Here is a 14,298-nt window from a genome sequence, read left to right as displayed (position 1 = left end):
CCCGTGTCTAGCTTGGATTAACACGTAGTCTACAGGCACACACCTGATCATCTACTTTTCCTCTCTTACAACACTAAACTACGTTTTCTACCTTTATCTTTATCTATCTACCACTTCAGCATTTTATTAAAATAATAATAATAAAGAGAGAAATGTGGTATCCACATATAAATCAAGTTTAAAAATCAAATGAATATTCATATTTGAACTGACTGTGTATAGTTCATAATGCATGAACCAAACTGAAAGCTTCTGTGATGACTGCCCTTCCACTGCTCACCATGTAACTTATTCACTATGTAAGAATTTGTACTCCATGTAAGAATTTGTTCGTTATGCATCAGAAGATTGGAGACTGACGAAAATTAGGCTTGGGGTGGATTAATGATTGTGCATTGAGTATTGACCCCCCTATACAGAAATTTATTGTGGTTAACAACTATTTGATCAATAAATATGAGAGATGCCCTCACAAAATATATATATATATATATATATATATATATATATATATATATATATATATATATATATAAACACACCTCCAATTGTAAAATAAATAAGTAACCGGGATGTAATGTATAGCATAAGGAATATAGTCAAAATATTGTAACAACTTGGTATGGTGATAGCTGGTACCTAGAATTATCATGTATATAAATGTTGAATCACTGTGTTGTACACCTGAAACTAATGTAATGTAATACTGTTGTCAATTACCCTTCAATAAAAATAAATAAATAAATAAATAAATAAAAATAAAAATAAAAATAAAAATAAAAAAAAGAATTTGTTCTCCATGTAAGAACTTGTTCATTATGCTTCAGAAGTTTGGAGACTGATGAAAATTAGGCTTGGGGTGGATTAATGATTGTGCATTGAGCATTGACTCCCCTATACAGAATTTTATTGTTGTTAACAACCATTTGATCAATAAATATGAGCGATGCCCTCTCAAAAAAAAAAAAAGTACACACTTCCAATTGTAAAATAAAAAAGTAACCAGGACGTAATGTATAGCATAATGAATATAGTCAAAATATTGTAACAACTTGGTATGGTGATAGCTGGTAGCTAGAATTATCATGTATATAAATGTTGAATCACTGTGTTGTACACCTGAAACTAATGTAATACTGTGTGTCAACTACCCTTCAATAAAAAATAATTATCTACAAAAAAACAAAAGAAGACATATGTACCCCTGTGTTTATTGCAGCACTTTTTACAATAGCCAAGATATGGAAGCAACCTAAGTGTCCATCAGTAGATGAATGGATAAAGAAGAGGTGGTACATATACACAATGGAATACTATTCAGCCATAAGAAAGAAACAAATCCTACCATTTGCAACAACATGGATGGAGCTGGAGGACATTATGCTCAGTGAAATAAACCATGCGGAGAAAGACAAATGCCAAATGATTTCCCTCATTTGTGGAGTACAACACTGAAGTAAAACTGAAGGAACAAAATAGCAGCAGACTCAGAGACTCCAAGAATGAACTAGTGGTTACCAAAGGTGAGGGGGGTGGGATAGGGGTGGGGAGGGAGGGAGAAGGGGATTGAGGGGTATTATATTTAGTACACATGGTGTGAGGGATCACGGGGAGAACAGTGTAGCACAGAGAAAGCACATAATGGATCTGTGGCATCTTACTGTACTGATGGACAGTGACTGCATTGGGGTATGGGTGGGGACTTGATAATATGGGTAAATATAGTAACTGCATTGTTTTTTCATGTGAAACCTTCATAAGAATGTATATCAATCATACCTTAATAAAAATATAAAAAAAAAACAAAAAAAAACTGAAGGAGCAAAACAGCAGCAGACTCACAGAACCCAAGAATGGACTAAGAGTTACCAAAGGGAAAGGGACTGTGGAGGATGGGTGGGAAGGGAGGGATAAGGGGGGTGGGGAGGAAGAAAGGGGCATACGATTAGCATGCACAATGTGGGGAAGGGGCACAGGGAACCCTCTATGGCACGGATAGGGCAGTAGTGTTTCTACAGCATCTTACTATGCTGATGGACAGTGACTGCAATGGGGTATATGGGGGGAACTTGGTGATGGAGGGAGTCTAATAAACATAATGTTCCTCATGTAATTGTAGATTAATGATACCAAAAGAAAAAAAAAGAAATTCCACTAAAGCTATTTTATCTGCATGTCTATAGAAAATACTTATGCACTGTTATTATCTACAATTTACAGAATCATATGTATATAAACAGAATTATAACTATAGTTAGTTTAAAGGCAAAAACCTAAGATCAGATTACCTCGAAGGTATACTCTAAAAGAATGTGTATAATATGGTTTTCCAATGAAGACATCCAGTAACCTTTTTTTCTTTTAATCCCAAATCTTAAAATTCTAGAGAGTGATAGTTTAAAGCAATTCATAAAATCATGCTTGGAGAGAGTAATTAATAGACTCAATTTACAGATAAAAACTATTCAAAACCAGAAAAATCACATACTACAGTAGTAATTAAAAGACACATACATATAATCCATAACCTTTCCCAACTATGCCTGTACGATGTTCACCCACTATAAATAATCAAAGCTCAGTGGTGATGTATAGGTGTGAGTTTTCAAAAGGAGTCAATTTTGACTTCATATCACGATGTTATCCTTACTGGTTTGAAGCAATCATCCTTGACATCCTTTAACAAATGTATATTTAATATGGTGGAAATCAGTAAAAAGGATTTGCAGAATGAGCACACCAACTGGAAGTCAAGGTGTTTTTTAAATGTATACAGAATGATGTCTTACACTGTGGCTCTCTGCTGTCAGAATTATTTCCTAATTCCAGCTAGAATGTTTTTGTAAAAGGCAATCACCATCTCTGTCCATGGAAATCCTCACTTTTTTTCCCTTAAATATGATACACTTCTCTGGTTTCCCATAAGATAGAAACCTCATTCTCAACTATGACTGCAGTTCATTATAAAATCCTAGATTATCTACTCAGTTACTTCCTTACTCATTTATAAATCACCCAACTCCTTAGATCTTCTTCCAAACTGTGGTATTTGTATGTGATTTACAGTTATGACCATATCAAAAATATTAACTAAAATGGCTTCTGCAAAATATAATTCCTTTGGTGAATACATCAAATTTTTCTACTTTGACTTTTCTTTTGAAGTTAAAATCTTTATCTTTCTCTAAAGTACTGGTAAGAGATGTTCAGTCATTGGATAGAGCTTTCAACAGAAGTTGTGAAATTAAACTCAGAAGTTTAGTGTAGTCACTGATATTGTGTGATTCCTGAGCCAGGGTCATAGGAAAAAATTGTGACAAGAAAAAAAGCTTGGACTTAATGAATCACAGTGCATTGTGAGTTCAGACTGTTGACAGCCAAGTGATTTAAGTCAGCCGGAGTTCTGTAACTATCACTTATAAAATGAAATAACATACCGACTAGGTGCTGTACAGACAGTAAAGAGATATAATTGCTGATTGCTGTTATTCCGACTGCTTGGATAATGCTGGACGAGAGGCTCTCCCTGCCAAAAGAACCTCTTGATCCATCATCGGTGAACTGTAGGTATTAACAACCTTCTTTATAATGGATCAAGGAGGACTTGCTTATCACTTTAACTCATTGTATGGTATTTGTGTAGAATCATACAAAATGAGTCTTTTCGATTGTCTAGATCCCTTTAAAAAGAAAGAAGCTAAGATCCAGAGAGATTCAGAGTAGCTCTAGAAACATAAAATGGATGGTCATGATGTGCAGTGAAGTGGGCAGTAATATGCCTCGCGGCACACAGGCTATCAGGAAAAGCTCTACGTCATAAATATACGTGCATGTGTTGTGTGTACTATGTGTCATATGTGTGATGGTAAATGTTAAACTCTGTTTGCAATACATATAATACATATAATTAAATGTGAAGTTACCTACAAATTGTACAAAATCTGACTAACTGCACAATAAAAATAGTTATTTCAGTTTTTCCCTTTCATTCTGTTTGACTATAAAATCATGTTTTTCATGTTTCTGATTTTCTTATATTTAAATTCCTAAATCTGTTTCTTTTTACAAATTGGTTTGATATTTTACTAACTAGAAACAGAGATAATTTACTGGAAAAAATCAAATATATATTGTACATTCATAATATAAACATGAAAAGTCTCTTGCTTCCTACAATTTGAGATATTTCATAGTGCCATGAATAACTAACTATTTATTTGTAAGTAACTGTGCTCAAAAAACAAAAGAATTATCTTCACATTCATATAATTTATACTCGGGAAAATATCAGCTGTGGCTGGTATGTTGTTTTTCTTATAATGCTTTTTTTCCCTTGATTCTTAATAATGACATGCTGAAACATGGGCCAATACAGTATCCGGTGCTGACGCCCCCAAACCGGTGGCTCCACTCACTGCTCCGCACTGAACAGCACCCACGTGACTGCATCAGCATCCGGGAACTGGGAAGAGCATGAGGATTGACGCAGGGAGAATCAAGCAGGGAACCTAAATGGCTTATGTACTGCAAACAAAAGCCATTAGTATAAGATGCTGAAAGGGAACCAGTCATTCATTTTTTTAATTCCTCAGTACACTTGTTGACTTCTCAAGTTCTTTCACTTTTCTAAACAGATATGTAAAATGCAAATATAAAATACAAGAAAACAGAAATATACCATATTCAAAAATTTGTTATAAACAGAAATTAATAAAATCATGTGTATGTGGCCTTTTTTTTTTTGGACTTAACATGTCCTCCAAAAAAAATTTAAACTGTTCTACACATTTATAATAAACACATATTTGGAAGAACAAGATGCTTCTTTTCAATTGTTTTGAGATCAGTAGTCTTTACTGTAGTACATGCACATTTGTACATAATAAAATGCTAGGAGTTTCTAAAACTACTTTCACTAAGTAAAAATTAAAACAGGAAATAGTAACTAGATGAATGCTCAATACACACCGACGTTAGCCATTTTAATTGTATAAGATTTGGATGAAAGAACAAAATAAGCAATAGTTTGAGGCGGTTTTCTGTCTATACTTGGTTCAAAGTTTTGTGTGAAAAGAATGCTTTTAAAAGTACCAAGCAACCCCGTCCCCTTCAACACACAGACACAGAAACACTGCACATCACAGCCAGAGTGCAATGTTCTCTATTTGGGGAAGTATGAAGTTATTTGTAGAGGGAAGATGTTCTACGTGTTCCTTTATTGTGGCTGTTATGTTGTTTTTGTTACAATGCTTTTTCTCCCTTGATTCTTAATAAAAACAGGTTCACATCTTGGGGGAGGGTTATTATTTTTTAATTATATCACTCAGTCATTGTTCATTTATTAGTTTGCATTGTCCTGTGAAGAAAATTGCCCTTTCAGGAATAGGTGATAAACAAAAGTTTATCCTATAAAAAATGTAAATATCTAATCCCTTTCCTTTATCTTCTTTTCAGAGTGGGGTTGCCATAACAATCAATAGTAGCAGCAAATGAGCTTTCTTTCTTTTTTTTTTTTTTGCTATCATTAATCTACAATTACATGAGCGACATTATGGTTACTAGACTCCCCCGATCATCAAGTCCCCCACACACACCCCATTACAGTCAGTCTATCAGCATAGTAAGATGCTACAGAATCGCTTATTGTCCTCTCTGTGTTGTACAGTCCTCCCAATGCCCCCCCACACTAAATTATGTCTGTTAATCGTAATGCCCCCTTTTCCCGTTATCCCTCCCTTCCCACTCATCCTCGCCAGTCCCTTTCCCTTTGGTAGCTGTTAGTCCATTTTTGGGTTCTGTGATTCTGCTGCTGTTTTCTTCCTTCAGTTTTTTTCTTTGTTCTTATACTCAACACATGAGTGAAATCATTTGATACTCATCTTTTTCCACCTGGCTCATTTCACTGAGCATAATACCCTGTAGCTCCATCCATGTTGTTGCAAATAATATGTTTGTTTTCTTCTTATGGCTGAATAATATTCGATTGTATATATGTACCACATCTTCCTTATCCATTCATCTACTGATGGACACTTAGGTTGCTTCCATTTCTTGGCTATTGTAAATAGTGCTGCGATAAACACAGGGGTGCATATGTCTTTTTCAAACTGGGCTGCTGCATTCTTAGGGTAAATTCCTAGAAGTGGAATTCCTGGGTCAAATGGTATTTCTATTTTCAGTTTTTTGAGTAACCTCCATACTGCTTTCCACAATGGTTGAACTAATTTACATTCCCACCAGCAGTGAGGGAGGGTTGCCCTTTCTCCACAACCTCGCCAACATTTGTTGTTGTTTGTCTTTTTGATGGTGGCAATCCTTACTGGTGTGAGGTGATACCTCATTGTGGTTTTAATTTGCATTTCTCTGATGACTAATGATATGCAGCATCTTTTCATGTGCCTGCTGGCCATCTGAATTTCTTCTTTGGAGAAGTGTCTGTTGAGATCCTATGCCCATTTTTTAATTGGATTACTTGCTTTTTCTTTGTTGAGGTGTATGAGCTCTTTATATATTTTGATGTCAATCCTTTATTGGATCTGTCATTTATGAATATATTCTCCCATACTGTAGGATACCTTTTTGTTCTATTGCTGATATCCTTTGCTGTACAGAATATTTTCAGTTTGATATAGTCCCACTTGTTCATCTTTGCTCTTGTTTCCCTTGCCCAGGGGGATATATTCATGAAGAAGTTGCTCATGTTTATGTCCAAGAGATTTTTGCCTATGTTTTTTCCTAAGAGTTTTATGGTTTCAAGACTTAAATTCAGGTCTTTGATCCATTTTGAATTTACTTCTGTGTACGGGGTTAGACAATGATTCAGTTTCATTCTCTTACATGTAGCTGTCCAGTTTTGCCAACACCAGCTGTTGAAGAGGCTGTCATTTCCCCATTGTATGTCCATGCCTCCTTTATCGTATATTAATTGACCATAAATCTTTGGGTTAATATCTGGACTCTCTATTCTCTTCTACCATTCTGTGGGTCTGTACTTGTGCCAGTACCAAACTGTCTTGATTACTGTGGCTTTGTAGTAGAGCTTGAAGTTGGGGAGTGAGATCCCCCCTACTTTATTCTTCTTTCTCAGGATTGCTTTGGCTATTTTGGGTTTTTATGGTTCCATATGAATTTTAGAACTATTTGTTCCACTTTGTTGAAGAATGCTGTTGGTATTTTGATAGGGATTGCATTGAATCTGTATATTGCTTTGGGCAGGATGGCCATTTTGACAATATTAGTTCTTCCTAACCAAGGTCATGGGATGAATGTCCATTTGTTAGTGACCTCTTTAATTACTCTTAGGAGTGTCTTGTAGTTTTTAGGCTATAGGTCTTTCACTTCCTTGGTTAGATTTATTCTTAGAGATTTTATTCTTTTTGATGCAATTGTGAATGGAATTGTTTTCCTGCAAATGAGCTTTCTTTCACCTTTCTCCCTTCCTCCCACCCTCTCTTCTTCTTTTGTCTCCTTCCCTTCCTTTCTTTTATTTTTTTACCTCTCACTTTGCTATTTTGTGTATTATTATACACTGAGGATTTTTGTAAATTACACATTTTCCATTAAATTGCAGTCATTTCTCTTTTTACTACTCATACTGTCTATAAAGAACTTTTGAAACTCAACAACAGAAAGAAAGAGACCCAATAAAAACATGGGCAAAGTGCTTGAATAGCTATTTCTCCCAATAACATAAAATGACCAAAAAGCATGTCAAAACATGTTCAACATCATTTGTAATTAGGGATATACAAATCAAAGCCACAAGGAACACTTCATACCACTAGGATGGCTGCAGTAAAATTAGATTCATAAAACATGATAATGGGAATGGTTGGTATGGAAATGGAGAAATCTAAACCCTCATTTGACATTGCTTGGGAGAATGTTAAATGGTTGAGCTACAGTGGAAAACAATTCGGCAGTTCCTCAAAAAGATTGAATATGGAATTATCATATTACCCTGCAATTACACTTTTCAGTATATACCAAGAAGAATTAAAGACAGCTACTCAAGCAAGTACATGTGTTTGCCTGCTTACAGCGTGGACATGTCCCCTAAGAGGGAACAACCCGAAGGTCCATCAGCAGATAAATGAATAAACAAGTTTTGGATATTTTCTAGAAAGCTTCCACATACAACCGAATGTTATTCAAACAGAAAAGGATGAGGTACTGACACATGCTGTAGCATGGATAAACCTCAAAACATACGAAGTGAAAGAAATCAGCTGCTATTTTTCCTTTCACTTCTGTCAATTTTTGCTCCATATATTTTGAGGCTCTATTGTCAGGAGCATATCCGTTTAAGATTCTTAGGCCCTCCGGAAGAATTATTATTTTGTCAAAATGTAATGTCCTTTCTAGGGCAATGCTTTTTGTTTGTTTTATCCATTCTTTGAATCTTTGTCTTTTAATTTATGTTTATGCTATATACATTTAATGCATTTATTGACATCTTTGGATTTAGATCTGTTTTATTATTTGTCTTTTGTTTATTTCCTCTATGTTTTGTTCCTATATTTACTTTTTCCTGCTTTCTTTTTGGCTATTTGACATATTTTAGTATTCTATTTTATTTATTTTTGGTTACATCCTTCTGCATAATTTTTATTGCTTCCTTTAGATACCACAAATTACAATAAACTTTTCATAGTTTACTTAAAATCAGTATTTTATTATTTAAAATGAAATTTAGAAAATGTACCACAGTATAGATCCCTTTAATCTTTTTTTTATATTATAGTTACTTATATATTTAGCTATACATAATGAAAACCACATCAGTTACAAATTTTAATGGCAACAAACATAATTTTAAGATGTCTGGAATAAAATAGTCTCTCCTATTTTACTCACCCAGATCATTGCATTTCTGTTGATCTTCTTTCACTCTTTCATAAAGCTTTTTTCTGATATCATTTAACTGCTTTCTCAACAACTTTCTTTAGCAATTTTTTTACATTAGGTCTTCCATAAATTCTTTTAGTTTTCCTTCATCTGAGAATGTTTTTATTGCACCTTCTCTCCCAAAGGTTATTTCCATTGAATATATAATTCTGCATAATAATTTGTTCTTTCTGTACATTAATAATTTTCCCCTTCCTCATGGCCTGCATGAATTCTGATGAAAATTCTAGTCAGTTGAATCATTGTTCTCCCATAAGTAATATTTCAATTTTCTCTGTTTTCAACATTGTTTTTCTCCTATTCAAACTGATTGTGACATGACTGGGCATTTTGTTTTCTTTTGTTTTGTTTATCTTGTTTCAAGTTTTTTGTGGTCTTTGAGGTTCTTGGTGTATGTTTTCCCAGCTCTTAGGAAGTTTTCATGCAGTATTTCCTCAATTACTGTGGGAGCTTTCCACCTCTCTTTGGAATTGATAGACACGTATTTTAATTCTTTTGTTATATTTCCAGAGATTCCTGTTTATTTTTTCCAGTGTGTGAACAATCAAGAGTGTTCACAATTGCTTATTGAAACATTTTTTGAGAGCAGCTTTAGTATCTTTGTTAGTTAATTTTAGCATCTTTCTTTCTAGTTTTGGTAATTTCTTTTTTATTTTCTGGGAAATTTTCAGCTTCACATAAGCTTTCACGTTTAATGGCATACATTTATAATAATATTGCATTAGCTTTTAAATATGGCTTAATAATAATAACAATCACCTATTCTTATACTGTACAAATTCAGGGCCCAGTTTTGTTCTACATATTTCACAAATAATAACACACTTAAACCTCATGATTGAAGAGCAACAGCCCATAAGGTAAGTACTATTGATATGATTCATCCAATTTTAGAGTTGAAGAAGTAACTGAGGCATAAACCAAAATTAACACAGCTGACAAGCACTGCCAGGCAGCCTGGATTCCCAGCCTTTGGTAGTAATGTCTTTAACTTACCTCCTTTGTATTACTAGACTATGTGTTTCTTTGATTTGTATATTATTTTCCTTTGTCTGGGAGTCTTATCTCCATGTTAGTTTTTTCGTGCTGTTTCTCTCCTGATTATTCCTCTTCACATCTTCATCTTATTTCTCAGTATTAGCAACCTATTAAATATTGTGATTTTTTTTTAATTTGGGAAATCAGGTTTCAGTTCTAGGACGTATTTTTTTTAAGGCTTCAGTAGCAAACCCTTGAGGATTGTCTCTATTTTTCATGAACATTCTCGCTTCCTCTGTTTTGCATTATTTCTGTGTTTTTCAGCATGGTCTTGTTCTGTCATATTACTAATCTGTTTTGAAGAAGTTATAGCATATTCTTCTTCTTCTTTAGTTCCTATAATTCTAGATCAGTCCACCAGAGTCTCTGAGACAATGGTAAATAAGCAAATAGAGAAGTGTGTGTTTTGGGAGTGCAGCATCACAGGAGCCAGGCCATGGCTTCCTCTGAGCTGAGACGCACTGAAAGAGCCCCTCGGCAGCAGCCTCACTGGACCTAAGAGGCTGTCTGCTTCCCTTTCCGTGGACTGAATAATTCAGTCTGTCAGTGCCTGGTATCTTTTGAATCTTAATCACAGCAGGACTGAGGGTTGCCTCCACAGATTATCCAAGTGGATAGCACAGAAATATTTCCTTAATTTGCCATGAAATACACCAATCTCACTTTATGATATAGAGGAATGGTAAACCTTTATGTTGGTCGCCTGTCAGTTCTTTCATTGTACTACAGAGAATGAGTACCATACCTTGGGATTTACTGGAATAAAAGAGGACTTGGACATATTATTGAAGCTAAAAAAGGAGCTATAACTTTTGCTGTGTTATTTCAAAGAAGGAGACACTATGAGAAGGAAACAGGGATACATGTTCAGGCTGTTTCTTCATAGAATCTGTTACAGTCACATTGCTTTTGGAAAGGTACTTTTTGGATTCTCTTACTTCCCACTTAATATAATAAAGTATTAAAAACAGCATCTTAGGCTTTCCATTATACATTTTACATTTTGAAATGCAAAATCCATTGTATTTTATTTTTAAAATGTTTATGGTGTGAAAAATTCACCCACTGACTAATGAACTATTCATTACTTTGCTTTTCAGCATGAGATGTAAAGCCAAATAAAAACATCTTAAAGCAAAACTGGCGGGAGCCATGTCATTCAAGCTGTGTAGCAAGCTTAGGCTGGAGGAAGACCCCCACAAATCAGGGGCCTTTTCAGCTGGCTCCCCTTACTACCCACCTTGTTTTTGCTTTTTCTATTATACTATTGGCTTTGCTTTTACCTGCATTTTTGCTAAGGGTAACTAACCCTTGCTGAGCAGTGTGGAAAGGATGAGAACATAAGTTTCCCAGGAGCTTTTCAGGACAGTGTGTTACGGTCCGGAGTCGACCACCTCTCAAATACACAGAAGACACTCACGATAATGCAAGTCACACAGCGAGGTTTATTTCCAGCTAGCTGGGGTCCAAGTGTCTGCCCGATGCAGCAGGTTTCAACAAGGACCCAGAGCACTTCAAGCCAGGGGTTTATATGGCATTTTCAAAAAAGCACTTACTCACAGTAATTTTCCATAATTTTTGGCTTGTGCCACATCCCAGGGGTTAAGCAAAAGCAAGATAAGACCACTCCTCAAATGTTAGGGTGGTTCAGCAAGGTAAGCTGACCAGAATCGCTACCGCCCATAACCCGGTATGCATGATTAGCTGACCAAGGGTCGCCGCGGCCCACAATCCGGTGTCTATGATTAACTTGTTCTTCAAAACCTGTTCATCAAGCCTTACCCAGTTTCTCCTTTCCTGAGTCACGCACTCAGAAAATGGCTTTTCTCAGAAAATGGCTTCTCGGCCCTTAAGATGGCCATTCTCATGCTAACTCATTCTTACATTCCCCCCTTTTTGTTGTTACAATGAGGAATCTTGCTCATTGGTAGGGTAGTCATAGGGGCTCTCAGGAGTGGGCAACTTTTCCTATTGTTGTCTTAAGAACAGGAGTTGGACGGTATTAACACAGTCTTTTACAAAATTAATAAGTTTGTTTAGAATGCAGGGGCCAAAAGTTAAAATGAATACAAGTAAAATAAATAGGCCAATTAGGGTAGAAACTAGGGTGGTGAGCCAGGGAGACTTATTAAACTAAGCTTTAAACTAGTTCTCTTGTGCTTCTCTTTCTCTTTTTCTCTTGGCTAATTCTTCTCTTACTTTAGCCATAGATTCTTTTACTATTCCTGAATGATCAGCATAAAAACAGCACTCTTTTCTTAGTGCAGCACATAGTTTCCTTTGAATATTAAAAATTAACTTAACATAAGGAATTTCCTGCCTTGATTTCTCTCTGGGACACCGGTGCCTGGGTCCGAGAGCATATCAAAAGGCTGCCTGCCCAGCCCCCAAGGTGGGCTGAGGTATTGTCTACTTGCTAAAGTCTTGCCTTTTGAACTTCCTCCGGTGTTAAAATGCAATCCCATCTCTAAGATGGAATTTCCCCTGCCCTTTACCATGCCATTCACAGCTGGGTCCACATGCTAAGCTAGTTGCTCAGTTTGCAAAATTACCCTGTCAGGTCCGAAGGAGGAAAGACAGCACACAGGCCCAAGCCTTTTAGCATGCTAAAGTGAATCTTCTACACGGTTACAAATGATTAACATAATAAAACATATGCTACTCTTTTTTATCTGGGGAACACCAACTGTTTTCACTGAAGAATGATTTCAGAGCTCAATGTTTAATATAGAGTTTTAGTAGGGGGGTAGTTTTTTTATGTAGCTACACTGCTCTGACTACAAATATCTCACTCTGCCCCCTCCAGAGGCCCTCACTCTATTCTGTCTAAGCCCACAGTCCCTGTCTCATTCCCCCCTCTATAGATAGAGACCCTAGCTGCTGCTAGGGAAAGGGGCGATGACTGCTCTGGCTGCTTCATGCTGAGAGGGGGCGCAATAAGGGGTGCAGCCAGGTCTCCATCAGTGATCAGTTGAGAGGGCTCTAGAAGATTGGCGCCTCCACTCCAGGTTCCATTTCCACTACTATTTGCAGTTTTGTGGCGTCTAGGCAAGACAGAACAATTTATGCCATTAAATTAAGTAGCAATGTCTGGAGTTGGACTCCCCCACTCTGGAAGGACAAACCTGATGAGACCAAGATTGCATTGTTGAATATGAGAACTAGAAACAGCAAAACTCTAATTGCAATGATAGGAAAAAACCAAAACATCTGGAAAATCATAGCCAGATATTTTGAAGAAGCCTGAACTCTGGATCTAGTCCATGTCCCAATGACCAGTACTAGGACCCAGCATGGACAAGGCTGCACCATTGAAACAATACCCTTCTCTAAAATCACCCTCATTCTCACTAGAAGTAACCAGATTAAGAAAATAATCAACACTTGACTCTATTATTTGCATAAGTGCAACAAGAAGAGCAATTGATTACATAGGCTCTTTTAAATGTACTTTCCTGGAACTTTTTGCAAGGAATTTCAGATTGAACTTTTAAAGGCCACTTGCGGCCAGACAGCCAAGCCAGACTTGCCATCAGGTTTTGCCTGCAGTACCTGTAGATTTGGGTGAATTCCTCTCTTCTCGAGGTCCTCAAGACATCTTGAGGTTCCTGCACCTGCCAGGAAGTGATCTTCCTTATTCACCTGGTAAGGCTGCTGGGAACTCTGTAAGCAAGGTACCAGGCCAGTTCCTCCAAGGGGCTTTGTTGGCTTTATAAAGTCAACCTTAGTTCCTTAAAGCTGTTCATATCTGAGTTCGTATCATAGCACATGTCTCTCAGGTATGACATTCTAGTTAAAGCCTTTGTAATATAACTTGTACTTTTAATTGGTCCTCTTACAAGGAAAGCAGGCTCTTATTGAACTTATGCAAATAAACATACTGCCATGAAATATAAAAATACTGAAAGCTTTTAAATTCTTGAGGGGTCAGGTAGAGAGAAAGATAAATGTTTCAATTCTGCTTATAAAGGTATTGTCATTTACTAAACTGTTGTCAGTCAGCTTAAGAGAAAAAATTTAAAATACTTTATCAGCAACACTTGAAACAAAAAGCCGCAAAACCATCTTCCTTAGTTTACTTAATCTTATGTAACTAATACTTGTTCTGCTGAAATCTAGTTCTTTACTAGTTTAGGAGTAATAAAACAGTGACTATAAATGACAAAAGACTTACAAATGATAATGGCTAAAGACTTGATGAGAACTTACTATAAGACAGCTGATATATGGAAATTTTGAGATTTTTGTAACACAAAACATTCAGTAACAAAGTTTAGCGTCATTCCCCTTGACAGTGCTTTCCAGGTAATTAAGCAGGTAATTATATATCAGATAAATAAGCCAAATTAGCTA

At 36.1% G+C, this 14,298-nt stretch overlaps 1 protein-coding gene across 1 annotated transcript in view; it reads right to left on the bottom strand.

The window, feature by feature from the left end:
• Window positions 1-14,298, bottom strand: part of LOC130680538 (collagen alpha-4(VI) chain-like) — a 283,814-nt gene that overhangs the window by 141,888 nt on the left and 127,628 nt on the right.

This window comes from Manis pentadactyla, chromosome 14, assembly GCF_030020395.1.
Source record: "Manis pentadactyla isolate mManPen7 chromosome 14, mManPen7.hap1, whole genome shotgun sequence".
NCBI lineage: Eukaryota > Metazoa > Chordata > Mammalia > Pholidota > Manidae > Manis > Manis pentadactyla.
Note: the sequence above shows the minus strand (reverse complement) of the source record. Positions and strands in the feature narration are given on the sequence as shown.